This window comes from Odocoileus virginianus, chromosome 10 (genome assembly GCF_023699985.2).
Source record: "Odocoileus virginianus isolate 20LAN1187 ecotype Illinois chromosome 10, Ovbor_1.2, whole genome shotgun sequence".
Lineage (NCBI taxonomy): Eukaryota > Metazoa > Chordata > Mammalia > Artiodactyla > Cervidae > Odocoileus > Odocoileus virginianus.
In genome coordinates, this window is record NC_069683.1 from 8207422 (window position 1) to 8229268 (window position 21847).

The 21847-nt window shown below is 42.1% G+C and overlaps 1 protein-coding gene across 7 annotated transcripts in view; it reads right to left on the minus strand.

Moving 5' to 3' along the window:
• BDNF (brain derived neurotrophic factor) overlaps window positions 1–21847 on the minus strand; it is a 57939-nt gene that overhangs the window by 18982 nt on the left and 17110 nt on the right. Inside the window, exon 1 of one of the 7 annotated variants that reach the window (XM_020903258.2) lies at window positions 17476–17804. The exons of 5 other annotated variants lie outside the window; for them this stretch is intronic. The gene's annotated coding sequence lies outside the window, so the exon portion shown is untranslated. Of the gene's footprint in view, window positions 1–16330; window positions 16613–17475; window positions 17805–21847 lie in introns of those variants that run through there. One more of the 7 variants, XM_020903257.2, reaches the window with a different exon arrangement.

Here is a 21847-nt window from a genome sequence, read left to right on the forward strand (position 1 = left end):
AAACTACCTCTGATTAAGAATCAGAATGTGTTGTTTTAGTTCAGGATTCACTTATTCATTCATCACAGGTTATTAAGAACTTACCAAGTTTAGATGTACTTTGCTTTAGGAAAATCATTTTTAAGTAAGTTTCTTGTAAAGAAGGAGTAATTAATTTGGTAACTCTTAATAGATTCTTCAAGTGACTGAATCCTGAGTTTAAATTCTCACTGCTTTTCAAATATAACAAAAAAATCAGTTATGGAGGTGGGTATACTCCCAGCTAACTCAATAGCTTTCAAGGGAGGTGTTTCCGTGTTAACCCCAAATGGTCAATATTACATGGTTAAACACTGAGTTAGAGATTCACGAGATCAAAAGCAATTCTTTAAAAAAATGTTCACAGAAACACAGGGACAATGTGTTAACACCTCCAAAGTATATGTCAGGGTCAAGGATACAAGCTCATACTTCATCAGCAGAGCTCTGGTCATTTGATTGAAGTTGAAGGTCATAACTGGCTATGTTTCTGTCATTTCCTCATGAAAAGGAAACTAAGTTGTACTCCATGTTTATTCCATGAGGGAAAAAAACTTACAAATATTTTTAAAGCTACATTTTGGCCTCTTCTCCCTTCATAGCTACAAAGGTCATCATCTTTCTATGGTCGGTTTATCTTCTATTTGGATGTCAACTTGTCAAATGTATAGCTTAGGGTGACTATAACTTAGGATGACTATGACTTAGCATTCTCCTAAAATCGACATTTTAACTTTTGTTCATTTAATAGACATGCTCTGAGCACAGATACTGGGAACACCAAAAGGAATGAGACAGAATCCTTGCCCCTGAGAACTTCACTATTAAAGGGTAGGACGGGAGGGTGAGGGGTGGAGAACAGGTTAGACACATTACAGACAATTATGGTTCAATGTAGAACATGCTGTAATTGACATATGCACGTGGGGATTCCCGAAAGAGAAAATATAAAGGAAGGGAAGGTGAGACAGGAGAGGAAATTGTCGGCACAGGTTTTTGTTTAAAATGGATCATGTTTTATAGACTAAAAGATTGTATTACCTGCTTGGCATCTACCACCCATGTAGTACCCACGGAAAGTCCAGAGTTGATGAGCTTTATAAACTGGAAACCAAAAAGCTCATTTATGAATATTTACATAGAACCAATTTTCCACTTAGAGTGCTTTTTTAGCTGAATATCACAATGCTGGAATCTTTATCTTTTCCAGGGGAAAAGACATGCTAAATTATTTAGCAAATAGCTGTGGAACCCCCTACTTTGTATGTGCACATCAGTCAGCTGTGCACTATGGAGGCTAAAGACAATAAAGGAGATGTAGTTTTTGCTTAAAAGTTTTTGATTAAAATACACAAAAGAAAAACCCCTAACTTAGAAGACAACTTCCTTGGGACACACAGCTCATTCAACTTTGAAAAAATTACCACTTTTTTTTAACTTCCCCTTAGTACATGTTTAGGTTAACCACACCTCCTCCCCTTAAGATTTTCTGCTGAGGACAGAATAGAAATAAGATGTCAAACGAGAATAATACAGAGTCAGAGTCATGTTAGAAAAGCCGTGTTAGAAAATGCAGTGCAGCCTATTCCCTACTACCACAGATCAAGTCCCCTCATGGAAACACAGGAAAGGGCAAGAGGATTTCCCTCATTATTTTAGACACAAGGAATTTAAGTAACTTACCCAAGATCACAGATCTATTGAGCAATGGAATGAAACTTGATCATCAGCTCCAGAGATGCAGGGTCCCAGGCTGAGACTGTTTCATGAACTTTCTATTTAAGAAATGTTTCTTTAGGGACGTCTCTAGTGGTCTGGTTTGAGAAACCACCTTCCAAAAGCAGGGAACAGGGGTTCAATCTCTGATGGGGGAACTAAGATCCCACAAGCAATGAAGTAACTAAGACTGTGCTACAATGAAAGATCCCACATGCTGCAGAAGACCCAGCATGTCACAACTAAGACTCTACGCAGTCAAAAAACTATAAATAAATAAATATCAAAAAAATTAAAAATAAAAACACAATGTACCTTTAAGGTATACCAAAAAAAAAAAAAGAGAGAGAGAGAGAGAGAGAGAAAGAGAAAGAAATGTTTCTTTAAAGTCACAGACTATCCTAAGCAGGATATTCTAGAATGTTTTTCTAGACTAAACTTCACATCTACAGCTCCTAGCAGAGAACCTGATACAGAGAAGGTACCCAATGTTTAATAGTTGTACAATTATTGCTTATATAATTAACTATTGTAAGATAGAGACTGTGAATGATTCAGGAATCCAAATAGGGTAGGTTTCTCTTGTGGAGAAGTGTTTACAGAGGAAGTCGAATTTGAGCTGAGTCTTAAAACAATGAGTTGGATTTAGATGGACGAATGGAAAAGAAAGTCAATGAGTAAACAAATTAGCCTCCAAAAAGGACAACAAAAGGGACCGCTTTGTACTGCTGGACCAAAGTGAAGCAGCTTTCGACAGGGAGCACGCTAATGAAGGTTCCTTTGAATTTTACTGGTCTTCGTTGCTGTGTGTAGGCTTCTCTACCTGCAGAGAGCGGGAGCTACTTCCCGTTGTGCTATGAAGGCTTCTCATTGCAGCGGCTTCTCTTGTTGCAGAGCACGGGCTCTAGGCGCTCAGGCTTCAGTAGTTGTGGCACACGGGATTTGTTGTTCATGGTACATGGGATCTCCCCAGACTAGGGATTAAGCCCATGTCCCCCTGCACTGCGAGGTGGGTTCTTACTACTGGACCACTGGGAAAGCCCACTGATAAATTTTTTAATAATCTCAATAATAAGTCTTTAGCTCCAAAATTACTGCAGACGGTGACTGCAGCCATGAAATTAAAAAACACTTGCTCCTTAAAAGAAAAGCTATGACAAACATAAACAGATTATTAAAAAGCAGAGACAGCACTTTGCCAACAAAAGTCCGTACAGTCAGAGCTGTGGTTTTTCCAGTAGTCATGTATGGATGTGAGAGTTGGACCATAAAGAAGGCTGAGCGCTGAAGAATTGATGCTTTCAAACTGCAGTGCTGGAGAAGACTCTTGAGAGTCCTCTGGAGAGAAAGATCAAATCAGTCAACCCTAAAGGAAGTCAACCCTGAATATTCATTGGAAGGACTGATGCTGAAGCTGAAACCGCAATACTTCAGCCACCTGAGGGGAAGAACTGACTCACTGGAAAAGCCCCTGATGCTGGGAAGGACTGAAGGCAGGAGGAGAAGGGGGTGACAAGGACGAGATGGTTGGATGGCATCATAGACTCAGTGGACATGAGTTTCAGCAAACTCTGGGAGACGGTGAAGGACTGGGAAGCCTGGCGTGCTGCAGTCCATGGGGTCGCACAGAGTCAACGACTTAGTGACTAAACAACAACAACAATCCCCACAGCAACCCTGTTAGGAGGTTGAGGCACAGAGATCAGACATAGTTTGTACAAAGGTCCCAGACCTTGTAACTAAGTGGTGGCCGTGGAATCCTACTCCATCCTTGGGCCAGGCCTTCTGCTGCCACATGGAAGTCTGCGGTTAGGAAGCATCTTTCAAGTCAGGATATTATTTTCAACAGGCCTCCCACCTCAAAGCTTTGGAGTTTCTGATTATTTACAAGGCTGCAAATCCCTTCTAACCATACTCAAATCCAAGTATTTGGACGATGAAGTAAATGATGAGTCTTTTTAAATGTATTTGGGTTCAAGCTCAGCAATTCTTCAACCTTCCTGCAAGTCTGAACCACCTGTGGAAGTTTCTAACGCAACACATGCCCAAGCTGCAGCCCAAACCTCCAAATCTCAGGGAATAGGACCTGATCTGTTTGTCTTTTTAATGTTTACTTTCTGGCCACACTGGGTGGCATGTGGGATCTTAGTTCCCCCACCAGAAACTGAACTCACACCCCCTATATCGCAAGCATGGGGTCAACCACTGGACCACCAGAGAAGTCTCTGCGAGTTTTCTTTTTTAAGCTTCAAAGGTAATTCTGATGATCATCACCTTTAAAAAAACCAATTTTATTTAGTTAGTTAGTCTGGGCTGTGCTCGGTCTTCATTGCTGCTCTCGGACTTTCTCTAGCTGCTGTAAGCAGGGGCTACTATTTGTTGTGATGCGAGCGCATCTCATTACAGTGGCTTCTCTGGTTGGAGAGCACAGGCTCTAGGGCTTACAGGATCAGTAGTTGTGGCACACAGGCTTAGTTCCTGGACCAGGGATTGAACCTGTGTCCCCTACACTCCAAGGCGGACTCCCAACCATTTGACCACCAAGGAAAGACTCTGATGATCACCATTTTTAAGAATCATGGCTCCATGTTATGCTCTCCAATAGTTCACTTACAGGATCCTCAGCTTTAAGCAAAATTATTACTAAGAAGCTCAAAGAACAAGACATACCCTTTTTCTCTTTTCAGGTATTTTATTTCCTTAAAACAAGGAACTTTAAAAAGTCCTTAAACATTTTTTTATCTTCCCACCATCACTTTTTGCCAGTCTCTTCTCTAGAGAGCAGACACTAGGTCAGGGTGATGACACTGGTCTCCATCTGTGCCACGCACTCACATTAACAAGGGTGAACTATGATGTCTTACTTGAATTCTGCAGGTCCTGGTTTAGACAGCCTGTGTGAGGGTAAGAGGGCTGGATTACGATCACAGAGCTGTAATCCTTGCTCTGGTTCTATAGCTGTGCCACTTGGAACAAGGTATTTACTCCCAGCTTCAGTTTCCTCAACTGTTAAATGGGAATAAAACATGCCCAGTTTTTTTCAAAGGGTTATTTATAGGATCAAGTGGAACATGTGGATGCATTTTCTTAATGTTTGGAACACTATACCTTTGGACAAGATTTTTACCTAAATGTACAACCTTGGTGATAGTGGTAAAGAATCCATCTGCCAATGCAGGAGATGTAAGAGACATGGGTTATGATCCCCGGGTTGGGAAGATCCACTGGAGGAGGACATGGCAACCCACTCCAGTATTCTTGCCTGGAGAATCCCATGGACAGAGGAGCCTGGCAGACTACCTTCTATGGGGTCACAGAGTCAGACACAACTGAAGCAACTTAGCATGTACATATAACCTTACCTACATATGACAATAAATTCATGTAGGAATGTTAATGATGACAAGTCAACTAAATTTTGGTCCCAGTACCAATATCTACCAGGGCGCTGCACTAGGACAGGCTATCAAAACCTCTGATGTAGCTTGAAGCAGTGATGGCGAGGGTTCCCCTAAATTTCAACATGAGATTAGTTTTGAAGAACAATCAAATACTCTGGAATAATAGACACTTTCAAGTTTTAAGAAAATCATTGCCAGGGATGTGAAAACCAGAAAAATACACTTGTATTTTAGGAAGAATGTTTTAAAACAAATTCTATTTATTTTTTTGGCCATGCCATGTAGCTTTGGGGATCTTAGTTCTCAGACCAGGGACTGAACTTGGCCCCAGCAGTGAAAGCCTAGAGTCCTAACCACTGGCCCTCCAGGAAATTCCTGATAAATTTTATTAATGATGATAAACTTAAATGATTATTAAAATCTTTAAGATAAGGTCATCCTGCATTGCCTCTCAGCCATTACATGTCTATGATTTATTTCCAAAAATTACCCAGTAGGGAAAATTTCACATATCCATATCTATGTTACCGACTTAACATCTGTGAATAATTTAAACAAGTGGATGAACACAATCCTGAATGTGAGAGAATGGATGCAAGAATAAGCAGGAGGACAGTAATTTCCATGAGGAAGGAAGAAAGATTTCGGACTTGGGGATTTCTACTTATTGACTTTTCTCAAGAACAATAGTTTTCCAACTGGGTTTTGCAGAGAAGAGTATCAAGAGGCTTCTTGCAAGGAGCAAAATCAAGGCCAAGGAGGCAGACTCTGATGTCCCCACTTCTAGTTCAACTAGCACAGCACAGTTTATTTTGTTTTATACATCGGGGTTCTCCTGGAGATTTTGTCAGAGGGAGAAAAATCCACTCCTACAATTTACTTATTTACATCTATACAACTAATTTGGAGGTTAGAAGATCTGTGTCTCCTCCTCTGGTTTTGTCTCAAAGAACGCAAAGTTCTGTGTCACTATTTATTTAAGGCTTATTCTTTTGTATTTATGGATTTACAGTTTAATCTGATTGCCCTGCTCAGGAGTGAAAGAGAAGGTTAGAAACATGGCTGTAGGTTTGGTATTAGCAGGAAAATGGGATTTCTTACCACACCCTAATCTTGTGGGTTTTTTGTTTTTAGTTTTGGGTTGGGTGGTGGTGGTGTTGTTTTTCTTTTTTTTTTTTTTTGAGATTCACAAGAGAACTATGTGAGAGATTGCTTCCTTGTTGTATATCACGAGGTTAAACATTTCTGAGTTGATGGTGCCAAACTGTGCTCTAGTTCCACTGACATATTTACACGATCCATGAGTACCACATGTGGATTCTTATTTATTCCATATATTTGAGGAAAAACACCTCCTGACTTCACGGTGAAAGGAGACCACCCAACAGATTGAAAAGTGGTTTTCAGTAAACTCTTAAAAAAATACCATTACTAAATTTAAACATATTATTGACTAACATTTAAAGATAATATTCACAACACTGATTTTTCCTTCTTTTTCTTACTCAGCATAATCATGAAACCAGAGTCTAGTAAATGGAAGCATTCTCACATTTTAGCTTCTTTAGGGGGGAAACACATGGGATTTATAAACATTGTCAAATAAAAGACACATTCCTGGATACTAAAAGGCCCAAACATGTCCTTCTAAATAAGGAAAAAACTCCATCATAACACCAGTGGAAATGAATGGCATTTTTAGTCCAGAAATTCTTCTACTGTGGCTTCTACCAGCATCATTAACAGGAGTTCCTCTAGAAACAGCCTCAAATAATAGTGAAATGTTTAAGGCAATGTATAAGCATTTTCACTGCCTTAATTTGAACATGAAATGATACTCAATTGTTATATATAAAAAAGAGATTATCTCTTAGTGACATAAGTTTTTCCAAAATATTACAATCCATAACTGAAAATACAGGACAGGCAGGAAGTTCTGAAATGACTCAAGAGAATTTGTACAACAGCTTTTTAAAATACTCTTTTGAACTGAGTATATACGGAGGTAATGGAAGCCTTACCTGGGAGAATCAGTGGAGTTCCTTACAGGGAGCACCTGGTGATGGATGGATCCATCTAGCCCGGCGCCTGGCACCCACTGGGCATAAATTAATGCCAGATGAATTAATAAATAAAAGAACCATCCCCACATATAACACCTTTACTTTCTTTAAAGAAAAGCTTTTGAAACAGGAGAAAACATACATGCAGCAACATGAACTATAAAATATGTGAAGCTCTAAAGAGTACATAAACAGTAAACTGCTTGCTTTGCTGACTGAAAATATGAATATTTGGTAGCAGTATGAGAGACCATGAAGAATAAAATGGTCATGACTCCTAGGAGTGGGCTGTGTAACCTCTGGTCTAAATTTGTATATTAAATGTGGGTTAATTAATTTCTGACTGTTCTGCAGAAGAGCAAAGTAAGTTATTAAAAAAAAAAAAAAGAAAGTTAATCTATCCATGTTGAAACATGAAAAGGTTGAGGGAGGGGCCAATCTTTGACAGTTTACATTTAGAAAAGGAAACTCTTTGGAAAACTGTTAATAGCCGAGGATGCCATACTTTGAGAAGGGGAAGGTGAGTGCTGTGGGCTTTTTTTAGTTCAGTTACTGAACTCTAAAAAAATCTAATGTCAAAAGCTAATTTCTTAAGCAATCTGGGTGTTTGAACCTGATCAGGACTCTTTTTTAAAACATTCCATTCTATATGATCCAAAGGAAAAATAACTACTGTTGAGAACCCATGTGAAAGTATGAAAAAAGTAAAAGTCCAGCACTTTTCAAAGAAATGGGAAGGATTTCTGATGCTCAGTTCATGATGCTGCACCTATCTCAGGCAGAAGACCCAAAGAAATATATGACTGTCATCAGGATTGTATGTGAACTAAAATAAGGAGCATACTGATGAATATATTTTGAAAAAACTTAGGAGTACAAAGGTACTTCAGAATATACCTAACTCCAAGCTTCCATGTTAATATCTGTCCTTTCTAAAAGGGTTTCAGTCTGTGCTTATAACAGGAAACTGATCATATTCCATATTCTTTCTTTGTTAAATCATAAATTCACTCAATTCAAAGCTTTGTATGTGGTGAGCCTGTGATATCTACTTAATTAAATCAACTGAAAGTTCCTCTAGATACTACGTACAGTGCTTAAATTTATATCACTGGTTCTAGATCTGCTCGCTGGGGCAACATAAAGTAAACTCTCTCTTTCCTCCATATGCCAGTTCTTCACAATTGTGAAGATGATCCTCTAGACCAGACATCAAGAACAAGTCAGACATGCTACCCCCTAGTCCCCCAGACATGGTGGGCAGTGACAGGATATTCTTTCTTATTGAGCCGGGTTGAGTTCAGAATTCTTCTTAACCCAGACTTCTGGGAGCTACCATCATGTGAATTTAGACTAAAGGAGACAAAAACACATTTGCCATTCCAGCCTAAGTCTTCCTGTCCCCAAGCTACCCATGCCAAGTTTTCTGTCATTGCTTGCTTGCAATGGTTTTCAACTTCCTATGCATCCTGGTCACATTGATCTCAATATATACCCATTTGTCACTGCTGTGCCGAAAGCAACCTACTTCATTTCTTGAATTGAAGATAATACTTTCTCTAAAAAACTTGTTCTTTTTTATTGGAGTATAGTCAATTAATGTAGTGACAGTTTCAGGTGGCCAGCAAAGGGACTCAGCCATACTTAAACATGTATTCATTCTCTCCCAAACTTCCCTCCTGTCCAGACTGCCGCTTAACATTGAGCAGACTTCCCTGTGCTATTCTATGTATAGTCTACTTGAGAAATGGGGGGAAATTATTAGTTTACCCAAACTAAAACTGCAGACCAAAACTGCAGTGTGTGTGCTCAGTCGTATCTGACTCGTTGTGATCCCCATGGACTGGAGCCCACCAACCTCATCTGTACGTGAAACTTTCCAGGCAAGAATTCCTCCTCCAGGGAATCTTCCTGGCCCAGGGATTGAACCTGTGTCTCCTGGGTCTGCTGCATTGGCAGGCTGGTTCTTTACCACTGAGCTGCCTGGAAGGCCCTTAACTGCAGTAGTTATATCCAAGTCCCGAAACCCCCACCACCATATAGACACACCAGTGTCTCACACTCACAGCCTGCAGCTGTTTAAAACCTCAGAGCTTCCTTTGTGCAGTCTAAGTCAGCCCCCCAAATCTGGTCCCAACTCCATATTCTCTCTATTTATACAGCTGACTTTTAACCCAACTAATCATAGTATTTTACATTTAGCCGATCCAGATTCTATCATTCAACAGAATGCCTGCTGGCTTTATGTTTCAAAATGATAAGCACATCGTCTGTGCCTTCAGATACATTATCAGCCGGCATGAGAAGGCTGAATGTGCCTTCCCCACGTTGCATAAGAGAGAACACCTTCAACAGTTTGGTCTAGGAATGTGGCCTGGGACTCCGCCAAGCAACTCTGCCAGCAGCGTGAAGCAAATTTCTCGACCTTCAGATTCTGTGTGATGTAAAAGAAATTTATCTGTGTTTAAAAACACTCCCCATAATTCAAGAAATAAATGAACATGTGAAAAGACATGGAAACTTGTTTCAGTTTGGGCATAGGTTCAGTTTTCAAAAGCAGAAAGCAAGTATCAGAACAGGCAGCAAATGCTGATGGTAACAGCTCCAAACCAAGAGTGATTAGACTAAATCCCATGTGGCAAAAATTTTACTCTATGAGTTTCCTTCTTTTTCTCTCTCCCTCTCACACCCCACCCCCCATTTCTCTCTCCATGTGTGAGATATATAGATGTTTCTCCTGAAAAGTTAAGTTTTCTGCACCTGATTGCTCCTATCCATGACACAATGCACAGACAATATAACAACTTCCTTTGGTTATCTGCTTATCAGAAACTGACACACCCTTAACATACACTGTTTTCTGCTCCCTGAAGCACAACGATCAGCATTGCCACCAGTACCTCAAATCAAAAACATTAAGTGAAAATTCACCAACAGGTTTATAGTTGCTACTATCTAAATCGGCTTTAACATTTCATATGTTCCAAACATGACAACTTTATGAGTGAACCAAATTGTGCACAAGCAACTTTAGAATTCAGCCAACTGAAGGACATTTATAATAGCTACCATGAAAACAAAAATATTACACTTATTTCCTCCAATTTCTGCCTCTCTGCCAGCAAAAAATATTTTTTCTGTAATTACAAAGTTTCTTCATTGTCCACACTGTTAGTCAGAATCTGAGGCAGCTATTAATCAATCTATTTGTTCATTCAACAATATTTGTTGACGTGTTTCTTCTATGATCAGAACCATTTTGGATACTATTGCAGAAGCATGCAAAAATGAAGGAAATGCAGAGTTTGGCATCAAATAATTTTAAGCTAATTTGTAATGATTGGTTCCTGGTTCCATAAACTTTTGGTGCTGGCTCAGACGCATAGGTTTATCTAAGGTTGAGGCAGCTCTTACAATGTCTTCTTGTCTTCCCCCTACCCCCTTACTTTTTTGGTGTTTAAAGTCTTGCTACATATATGACCCTTTTTTTATTCTCAAATCATTAAAGTTAAAATTAGATCATAGATCAAAGACATTCTTAAAGTCGTTCTATTCAATTTATTTGGTGTTATTACATCTCAGAAAGGGTAATGAACTGCCTGTAGCAAGTAAATAAAATCAGAACCTTTGTAGTCAGTGCTTCAGCATATATCGTTGAAAATAAAAAATGTTTAAAAGGAGGCCAGCTCTTCTTCCTGGTGGGTTATTCCACATTTGGCTACTATTAAAACACTAAAAGGACATGGTGTAGATATTGAGGTATGTATCTGCCTGTTTTAAAATCTCATCTACAATCCCAAGTGCATCCTAAACCACCCACACACAAACACCACACCCCTACCAACACATACACTCACCAAATCTGAATAGGGTGGCAAGGCAATCCTAGTAACCGTAGCCTTGGAAAAGAGGCTCATGTGGCGCAGAATCCGTCTGGCTGTAAAGCTGGCGATTTTGTTCTCTAGGTGGCGCTATTCCACTTTTGATGAGTTGATTAAATTCCTTGCAACTGTCCGTTTATTTTCTATTTCCGTCATATAAATCTTAATTTTATATGTACTAGTTGTAATTAAATGACAGATTGCCTTCCAGTTTGATTTTAATAAGCTATTTTGAAGTAAAGTGACTTTTTCACCACTTAATGTCACACATTTCCTAGTTATGTTGTCTTAGAGTTAAGGAATCTTCCTTTGCCTGACCTCCCTTTAAAATGCAAACGCATGTCAGAAACACAGAGGGGCATCATAAAGCTTCAGCCAGACCAAAGGAACCAAGATGAAAGCACATTTAAGAGCTACTAGGTTCTGCGAGCTCTCAAAATCAGGACATTACTACCATGACAACCAATGAAAAGTTCTTTCAAGTGAACCTTTGGGGAAAACTACATAACACATGTAATTCTCTGGGCTCTTTGGAAATAAACTTTTATTTTATGATGGCTGTCATGGAACCTTGTGAAATGACTTTGCTCCCCCACCCCCAGTCAGTCTGCTGTCCTACATCCACCCCCCAATTCATCTAATGAAACCCATGTTTAAACTTTAGACAATGTATAGACGAGACATCAGTGCAATTAGCCACTTCTTAGCATCCAGCGTTATCGGGTCAGATTCGTTTCACCAAAAGCTTAAGTGTCGCAGAGTTTGTACTTGAATTTGAGTACTTTCATTTAAAGAAAGTTCCCACACTTCTTCTTTGACAAGATACTCATGTTTTTCTTACAGAAACAAGAATACCTTTCAGTTCACTTCGAGAACATGCCCATTTACCACTCCGTCACCCCCATAAGTTTTCCAAAGTCCATATATTAGGGAGCTCCACTGTTCCATATCTATCATCAATAATGATTCCATATATTCAATAACTAGGTCCATGACTTTTCTAAGCCTTTGGTGTGAGTATTCTGGAAAGCCAGAGATGCATTCAAAGTATACAATTATTTAGGAGTAAGCAATTCTAGGATTTCCCTGGTGGCTCAGTGGTAAAGAATCTGCCTGCAATGCAGGAGACCAGGGTTCGATTCCTGGGTTGGAAAGATCCCCTGGAATAGGGCATGGCAACCCACTCCAGCACTCTTGCCTGGAGAATTCCATGGAGAGATGAGCCTGGTGGGCTACAGCCCATAGGGTCACACAGAGTCAGACACAACTGAAGTGACTAAGCAGCAACAGCAAATAATTTTATGACTTAAGAGGAAGTTTAAGGAGACTTTGAGGACACACATGTCTAAGCCTAAAAATACCAAAGCCTTTCTCTGTTTCCTAGGGTTAAACCCCAAGTACAAATGACATACGGATTTCATTTGCCAACATAATTTACTATTTAACATGACTCCATCCTAAACAAAGTAAATGGATGCAGAGTGTAACCAAGAAGTTCACTTACTCACTTTTGAAGCCCATCTGGGCATGTTATTCATCCTAATAAAGAAAATTTATCACAATACAGTTAAACATTCAAATGATTTCTTCCTCCATGAAGCAACAGCTAGCCGTTTGAAACCTAGAAATTCCCCGGAATTTTCTCCTCCATTCCTCTTTTAAAATGCAATTCACAGCTTGAGATTACAGAGTCTGCCAGTGGCTGAATGACTGAACTAGATGGCTGAGAGTCCTTCAATTAAGCAGCAATTTTGCAATTAGTGGAAACTGAGTGCACCATAACAATCATTTGACAACAAGTTGAGACAAGTTAGCAATTACCCTATTAGAGGGATACATTCACATGCACTGGGCAGAGCTGGGCTAGGCGAGCCCCCTCACACAAGCTGAAATCTTCTACACAGGGAGATGCAAGTTGAAAATGTTTCAGCCATTAAAATACAGCTTTATGGACCTCAGAAACGGCAATGGTTTTCATTTTAAAAGATACTCAGAGTTGAGCTCTCATATACTTTTCCATTCTGTTTTCATTCAAGCAGCCTAAAATCATTCTTCTGTCTGCTGTGGGACTAACCTCCTAAAACTAAAATGTTAATGAAGTACTTGTAGATTACCTTTCCACTGTGTACCTCTTCGATATTCTAAAGCTTAGTAGAATATTAAGTCTATGGTTGAGACCCAAAGCTGCTGGCTCTTAGATTCCACAAATTCACTGCCTGCATATAGTGCTGTGGATGTGTGTGTAGGACCAGGGCGGGAGCGAGGTATTGGATACTTAATAGTAGGTTCTAAAGACAAAAGTACCAAAAAAATCAGCAAGTTCTTTGCTGTACTATGAGGTGGACATGCTCAACTTGCTGCAGTTAGTTAAGCTGCAAAGCAGAGCTATTTATATTTAAAAGAAATGAGATTATCAATCATCTGCCTTTTGACTATTGAAAAGCTGGAACTCCTAAAAGATTCCAGGAAGAAGAGAATAACTTACATTCTAATGGTGACCCTATTAAACAGAAAATTCAAGGATTTTGAGCCAGGATTTCAGAAATTTGCATTATTTACAGGACTTCCCTCTCTCCAGGTGAATCAAATGAACCAGCAACATTCCAGCATCTCCCCATCCCTTTTTGGCCATTTTGAGATTGAGGCAATTAACTCACATAGTATAAATGAATCATTTGAGGTGAGGTCATTGTATTTCTGGCAAATGATCACTTTCCTGGTTCCTTCTGTTTGCAAGTCAAAGTTACACTTATTGAAAAGACATCCTAAAACAGAGTTCCTAAATGCTTTATCTTCTGGACACTCAAATGTTGACCTGGTATAAGTCTTAAATAATCTTAAATATTATCTTAAATGAGATTTTCAGTTACTAATTCAGCTCTGAATAGGCAATGAAAGGCTCCAAAGGTATGTGAAAAATTACTCTTGTTATTTCCCTTTTTAAAAAAACGTGATGTCTAAGTGTGTCTGCAATGTTCTAATGCTTCAAAACATGTACCTAAGTCTTGTTTATCTAGAAATCATTTCTTTCTGCTTATATCATTTATAAATAGAAAACGTTTTGTAATGACTTAAAATAGCTCTACATACATAATGCTTCTCCTGTCATAATACTTAGTACAAGTCTATATTTACCAACATTTATCACATTTTGCAAAATAAAGTGGAAGAAAAAAAAAAGACAACGACTTTATGGCCCAGGAATTCCAGTAATGGTGACCAACGTGTTTTAAATTCCAGTAAAGGTTACGGTTACATTTCAACAAGTGTCTCTTTCCTTCCCTTACCTCCAGCAGTAAACTTGCCAAAAAAGAATCTTAAGCAAGGTATTTGCAAAATCAAGGAATAGGAGTTAATGACCTTAAGCAAGGTATTTGCAAAATCGAGGAACAGGATTAAGGACAGTTTTAAAGGGGTGTGGTCCCTCGGGTCAAAACTTTATGATCTATTGCTTATAATAATCTGGAGTACTACATGCCATAATCTCATAAATCTTCAACCTGAAAATCATAATGTTGCATGAGGTAAATAAACACGTGTAGATGCATTAAATCAGCAATTATACCTCAATAAATTAATATGCAAAAAATATAAGTATATACAAATATAATTTTAAGGCCAAAATGGCCTCTGACTTTATAACAGGCTCACATAAACAAAGTTTTTTTTGGATAAACTTAAAGGTAAGGGGGTATTTTCCCAGAAGTCAAACCAGTTTGAAGGTCTCGTTTAATAACATTACATCCTATTAAAAATCAATATGCAGTTTTATATGCAGCAAAAAGAAATCAACGTTCCCAATTACACATGACTTTGCTTGAAAAAGATAACTGTACTAGGAGAATTAATAAACACTCAGAAATATGCTTTTCTTTGCTTCTGGCCAAGAACATTCCTGCACTCTTGTCAGAAAATATTCGCTGTTTACTGCTGACATTGAGGAGTAAGTGTAAGATCCCTGAAGGACCCGAAAATGAGATCCAGGAATCCCTAACACACCACCAACCATAGCCTGTCAAAGCTCCCCCAGCTCAAGGAAAATTTGCACTGGAGCCAGGAGGGCGACGAGTCGAAATTCACCCGAGTCGGGAGTCAGAAGCGTCATTCAACAAGTCCCTCCTACCAGCTACCGAGGAGATCCCGCAAAGCCATCCCTGACCACTTCCCCACCCCCCCCCCAGCCTCCCGCCCCTGCAGCCGCTCTGGGCAGCTTGGCCGGCAGAGGGCACCCTACACCTTCCCTAGCGCCGCTCTCCCCACCCCCTTCCTCGCGGCCCCTCCAACAGTCCCTCCACCCCCAACGCACAAACAGCATCCTTCGACGGCGACTCTAGTTCACCCCAGCAGTCCCAAGGCTTTTCTTCCCTAGGGGGTGCCACCAGTCTGCAAGTCCCCTTCTCTGCCCGTCGAGCAAAGAGCCTCCAACCCTCAGCTATTTCTTTCCAGGCGCGGCTCATTCACCCATTTCCTCTCCCCGGCTCTGCATTGCATCCCCGGGGACCTACCCGATCAGAACATCACCCTCCGCCAAACACAGACACAGACACACATCCCTCCCAGCCCCTGAAAGCCGAAACTTTTTACTTTTCTGCAGGGTGCCTCAAGGGAGCGGCCCGGTGTGGGGAGAGGAGTACAACCAGCCCCAGGGTCCCGCAGCCCCTGTCAGGTCCGAGCTGCAGGAGTGTGTCAAGTTTCCCAAGACAAACTCGTACTGGACCCGGATACGTCCGCTTTTAACTCAACTCCTGGGGAGCAGGTGATGATGTGCAGCCCTGCGGAAGCCCCGGACGCGGTATGCGGGCTGAAGGAGCAAGCGGCCCCCCAAAACCTAAGCAAGGGCCGCCAGCCCTTGGGAAAGACTCATATCTCAGCCCCAACCCCGTCACCTCAATCGGGCCCCCCCCCTCCCCACAGCTGGCGCCCTAAATCGCTCACACGACCCCTCCTCTGCTGGGGGTCCCCGAGGCGCCGTCTTCTCCCCATCGCGCAGCTCTGCGTCTCCTCTTGGCTTTCTCTCCGCCACTTCTGGGCTTACCGGGGTCCCCTCTCTCTCGGGCGTCCTGCCTACCCCTCTGGATCGTGCGGTGGGAGAAAAAAGCTCAGCAGGAACAACTCAAAATGCCCCCTTCTCGTGGAAGGGAAGAAAAGAGTTCTGGCCTCTTCCCCATAACTTCGCCCCCCCCGCCCCAGCCAACTTTCCCCGGCAGACCGGCGGCTCCCGAGCCAAGCCCCACGTCCGATGCTCGCCTACCTCGGGGTCCACACAAAGCTCACGGGTCCCCGGCGGCGGAGTCACATCGTCGTCCCGCTCCTGGCCCCTGCGCCCAGCCCAGGTCCCCGTCGCGGAGCCGCTCGCCGCCGGCCCCACAGCAGCGGTGGCAGCTGCAGTTCAAGCGTCTCATCAACGCTTCCCGAGGAGGAGGTGGGGGGCGCGCCGGGCCGGTTCCTCGGCCGCGCCCGGAAGCCCGCGGCGCGACGGGGTGCGCGGGACAGCGAGCGGGCGGGTGCGCCCGTGCGCGGCGGCAACGGGGACCCGGAGCTCCAGCCTGCGCCTGGAGCTCGGGCAGACATTATTTAGCTCTTCGGTTGAGCTTCGATTGGTCAGACGGCGCCGCCCCCCGCCCCCCTCCCCCAGCTCGCCCGCGCCACCGAGACCCGTGCGGGGCGGCCGCTTAAAGGGAACGCCGCGCCTTTTCCTCGCCCCCGCTCGGCCCCGGGGACTCCCCGGGCTGCCCGGGCGCCCCGGACCCGCGCGCCCCCGTTCGGCCAGTCCCCCGGGCCCCGCGATGTGGCCCCGTAAGCCCCGCGGCCATCCCTGGGGCGCCTCAACGGGACGCGCGCGCCACGCCCGCGGCTCGGATGGGTGACCTAGCCCCGGCTCGGGGGAACCCCGCGTCCCGGGCCCTCCGCGGAAACCCGGGCGGTCGGCGCCGGGACTGAAAGGGGCGAGCGCGCATTGGGCGCCCCCGGGGTCTCGCTCCCCTCTGTGGCAACTCCCCCCCGCTTCATCCCGGCACCTAAGTTCTGCGGGAGAGGGCGTGCGTTTCCCGGGCCACGGACACACCTTCCCGCACCTTCCCGCACGACGGAGCTTGCCAACGCGAGCACACAATGAAATCGCACAGAGCTGGGGGGCTATTGGTTTACTCCGCTGCCTTAAACACGCCGCGGCTTAAACAGAGTTCGTGCACTGACCTCTCCGGAGTTTGCCTAATAGGAATCCAATCAAGATAATAACGGCATTTTTTATTCATGAACACCCCCAGATAACGTTACACCAAGTTACTTGCTCCAGTCGGGAAGCCGAGGCAATGACAGACCTCACTCAAGCCACACGCTTTCTAGTCGACCAAACAAGAGGGAAAAAAAACGGAGAGAGAAAGAAAAGAAACCCACCTTTTCAGTCACTACTTGTCAAAGTAAACATCAAGGCAGCTGCTCTGGGGAAGACTTCGGCCCCGAAACTCCCAGACTCTCTTCTTTTTTCACGTTCCCTTTGGTTAAAAAGAAGGGGTGGGGTTGAGGGGAGTCTTTGGTGCCCGGTATGTACTCCTTCTGGGCTGCAGCAAAGAAGTTAAATTATTGATAGTGGAAATTGCATGGCGGAGGTAATACTCGCACCCCCTGAGCGAAGAGCTCCATTTGATCTCGGCAGAGGCTGGGAGATTTCATGCTAGCTTGTGGGGGGAGCGGCTGCGCGAGCAGCCTTCTCCGGGTGAATGGGAAAGTGGGTGGGAGTCCACGAGAGGGCTCCACGGTGCCTTGACGTGCGCCGTCATATGATACCTCCGCTGCCTCGAAATAGACACTCTAGTGCACGAATTACCAGAATCAAAATTCAGCGCATTTAAAATGATACATCTTTTATTAGAAGAGTTCCGTTCCAGGGCATTGCATGGTTCTGCAGATGTTTTCACTTCCCTCCCTAGCAAACTTACACACATAAACCAACCCTTTTAATAAAGAACCTGGGTAGCAAAGATAAATAAAAAGCCTTCTGTTTTAATGTGTGTGTGTGTGTATGTGTGTGTCTCGGGGTGGGCAGTTGACTCAATCCTCACCTCGCCCCTCTTCCCCCGCAGCAGTCTTTCGGATTCTTAGTTGCAGGTAGCTAAGACCCTTGCCGAGAACTTCATATTCACTTTCAATATGCTATCGGACAAACGCTTTCAACCGTCTGTCTAGGTTCCTGCTTGAAGGCGGAATTTTCTTCCCATTAGTTCGACCAGTTCCTGCGCGAAAGTACAGTCCTTAAAATTGAGAATAAGGAACGGAAAAAAACCCTGGCATTTAACTTGTAATCCTGGGACCCCTTCCGAGCATAGAAACCACCTGTGTTTTAGTCGCTCAGTCCTGTTCAATTCTTTGCGACCCCATGGGCGGTAGCTTGCCAAGCTCCTCTGTCCATAGAATTCTCCAGGAAAGAATATTGGAGTGGGTTGCCATTTCCTCCTCCAGGGGATCTTCCCGACCCAAGGATCGAACCCACGTCTCCTGCATTGAAAGCAGACTACCGTCTGAGCCACCAGGGAAGCCTATAAAACCTCCGGGGTTACCTATTAAAATGTAGATTTATCCTCCTGAAATTGTGATTTAGTAGGGGCGGGGCAGCGTCCAGAAATTAGCATTTTAACAATCACCTCTAGCGATTGGGAAGTAGAAAATCTGGGGTCACACTTTGAGAAGCACTCTTTCTTAAGCAGTGCATATTTGGGTGTCATAGGAATCTCTAATTTCCCCCAAATTTGGTAGGCAGTTTTATGAGTATGTGCATTTCTTCTGTAATCTCAAAGGAGTCTGACCTAATCATTGCTAAGACTCATTGCTTTAAGAATTTCTCTAAACACTCCAACATTAATTTGGGGAAAGGGAAAGATTATAAACAGTTTCCTCCCCTGAACCCTTCTGTGGTTATCAAGAATGTGCTGTTGAACTGAATATGTAATATCATTATATACTCAGTTCAGTTTACCTAAGGGTTTACAGTTTAAAAAAAAAGAGTGCACTTATATTAGCTGTTTTAGAGCTTCTAAAGACCAGTCACAGAAATTACTATTATTTTATAAATGAAAACCGGAGGCTCAGTGCCACGAAATCATTTGCCCGAGTTCACACAGCTAAAATGCCAGAGACAACACTTTAATAAATCAGGAACTCCAGCTAGAAATATCCCTGCATCTCCCCACCCCCAATAAGGGAAGCTATGTTTCTGGGAAGTGTTATCAGGATGTGCGATCTTTCAGCGCCTCTTTGCAAATTGTTAGACTGAATAGTCAAATTATTCAAATATATGCATATTCTTAGAGTGTCACACATTTAGCTTTGCACCTCTATCAACTTGACAGTATACATGACCAGCACAAACTACCCTACAGCACAGATGGTGAAGTATATTGTGGAATATGTAATGTATGTGAAATATACAGGCTAGTTGGAAGCAATGAAGGACAGAGGTCAAGGAGCCCAGCTTGGCCCCCTCAAAAAACCTCTGTATGATTCCCTAGGATGTTCCTAATGTCTCGGTGGTAATGAATCTGCTTGCAATGCAGGAGACTTGGGTTCGATCCCTGGATTGGGAAGATCCCCTGGTGAAGGAAATGACAACCCACTTCAGTATTCTTGCCTGGGAAATCCCACGGACAGAGGAGCCTGGCAGGCTCCGTGGAATCACAAAAGAGTTGGGCACAACTTAGTGACTAAACAACAAATTGATTCCTAGGGGTGTAGGCTGAGTGCTGACACAATTTCTTTTAATATGGCAAAATAATTTGAGAGGCTAGTTTATAAATTTAAAAAAAAAACTGTACTGCTTTATAAAATAAATACTGGAGGAGCCCTACCCTAAGCTCTCTCTATATATATATATATTTATGACTTTACGATAACTTCAAATCAGTGCTTATTTTCCAACTTTAAATTTGCTTGAAGATGAGTTTTTTCCCCATGTTTTTAAGCTCATTTGTAATTGTGTTCCTTCTGGAGAAATACCTAACCAGTGAATATCAAGAATCTGAGCATTCTCAATGCTGCTAAATGAGAAGTTATGGCAAATCTACCTGCTAAATTCACATTGCCACATCAGCATTTCTGCTGAAGGAAGGAGTGCTCTTATTTCTGAGACTCTGGATGTATGTATAGCCAATCTTCTTATTCCTTACACTCCCTCGATGTTACACAGATGGATATATCCTTACTTTCCAGAGTGTGGTGCAGTTTTACTGAGGAAAAGTCAGACGAGCCAGAAATGGCAAGAATATTTAGAAATAAAAGAAAACCAAATGCCAATTCAGATAAACCTTCTGATGAATCAGACCTCTGGACACTTCTGAGCATTTCCCAACTTTCTGATTTGTGATAATGGTGTTACCAAAATAATAAAAACCCAGACTTAAATGCTTGCCTATTTGCCTTAAAAATACATCTTACGTTAAAAACAATGATGCCAAGATAAAGTTGTACCAGTGTCTTGATTGGAATTCTGAATAATTTTTTATTTGATTAATTCAGGTGGCACACAGAGATAGTGTTAGAGGTCTAAGATCAAATGCTTTACAAAAATCATTTTCCTATTGTGATCAAGGGTGATGATGAAAATATAGAGCACATATTTCTGATTCTTTTTAAAGATTGGTCTCTGACATGATTGCTGTGGGAGCAAAGATTCCAAGTTTGTAATTTGAATATTTTCTCAGGCACCAAAAGGGGGAAAAATTTCACTGCTTATAAAGAAAATGCTCTCGATTCTACTTTTGTGGGACTTACAAAATTAACCTTGAATTAATAAAAATCTCTATATTTGGTTAGGGTCTAATCAATCCTTCTAACACAATATTCTAGAAGGACAAAGGTCAGGGAGAAATTCCCATCTATTCTTGTCAGGAAATATGAACTAATCCTCATTACCCAAGTGGGAGCAGAGGCAGTAAGCTCAGATGTGACATTGACATATTTTTTCTATTAATAATTTTAATTGGCTGAGGTCAATTCTACTATCACTATAAGCATTTTATGTTTAATTATGTTTACTTAAGTTTCCTAGTTACCCTTGTCTTCAGTCTTCCTTACAAAAAAAAAAAAAAAATTGTCTAGGATCAAATGAACTGACCTCAAAAACTGCTGAAAATTGGCATAATGGATATAAGTAAACAGAAAACTCTCCTGTTGAGCAGAGTGGCAAAGATGTTTTCAAATTCATGATCTATGGTTTCAAAGGGCCAATCCAGTGTGAAACTGTCACTCATAATCCTCCAAATTATTGAGCAAGGCCCGTCCTGAGAAAAATCTTACAGGAGAAATAATATCCCTATTCACTAGATGGTACCTTAATATGAGGTGTACTTCTTACCCATAAGCTTTTCATGAACCATAAGAATAACTGTGTGCCATACTGAAATACATCCAAATGGGTCAACACCTGTTACAGAAATTATGTAACCAGGCATAGCCATTAGCGGCAAACAAAAGAAAAGAAGCACAGTAAGAAAATGTTAGAAGGGCCAAGATTAGGAGAGGAGTGCAAGAAGGTCAAAAACTGATCCCATCTGGGAATAATATTTAGCTGGATCAAAAAAAAAAAAAAGCATAAAAACCATTATGAAACAACTAACTCCCAAACATATGAGAGTCATCAACTTGTAGCCCTCCAAGTTACCAGATTCTCCCTGAGAACATTTAAAAACCAATAGTGAGCAATAAATTGGTTTACTTGTTACAATGTTTCTACAAGGATAGTCAGAAGGGACCTGACTGTGGGCTTTAGGACCAACGT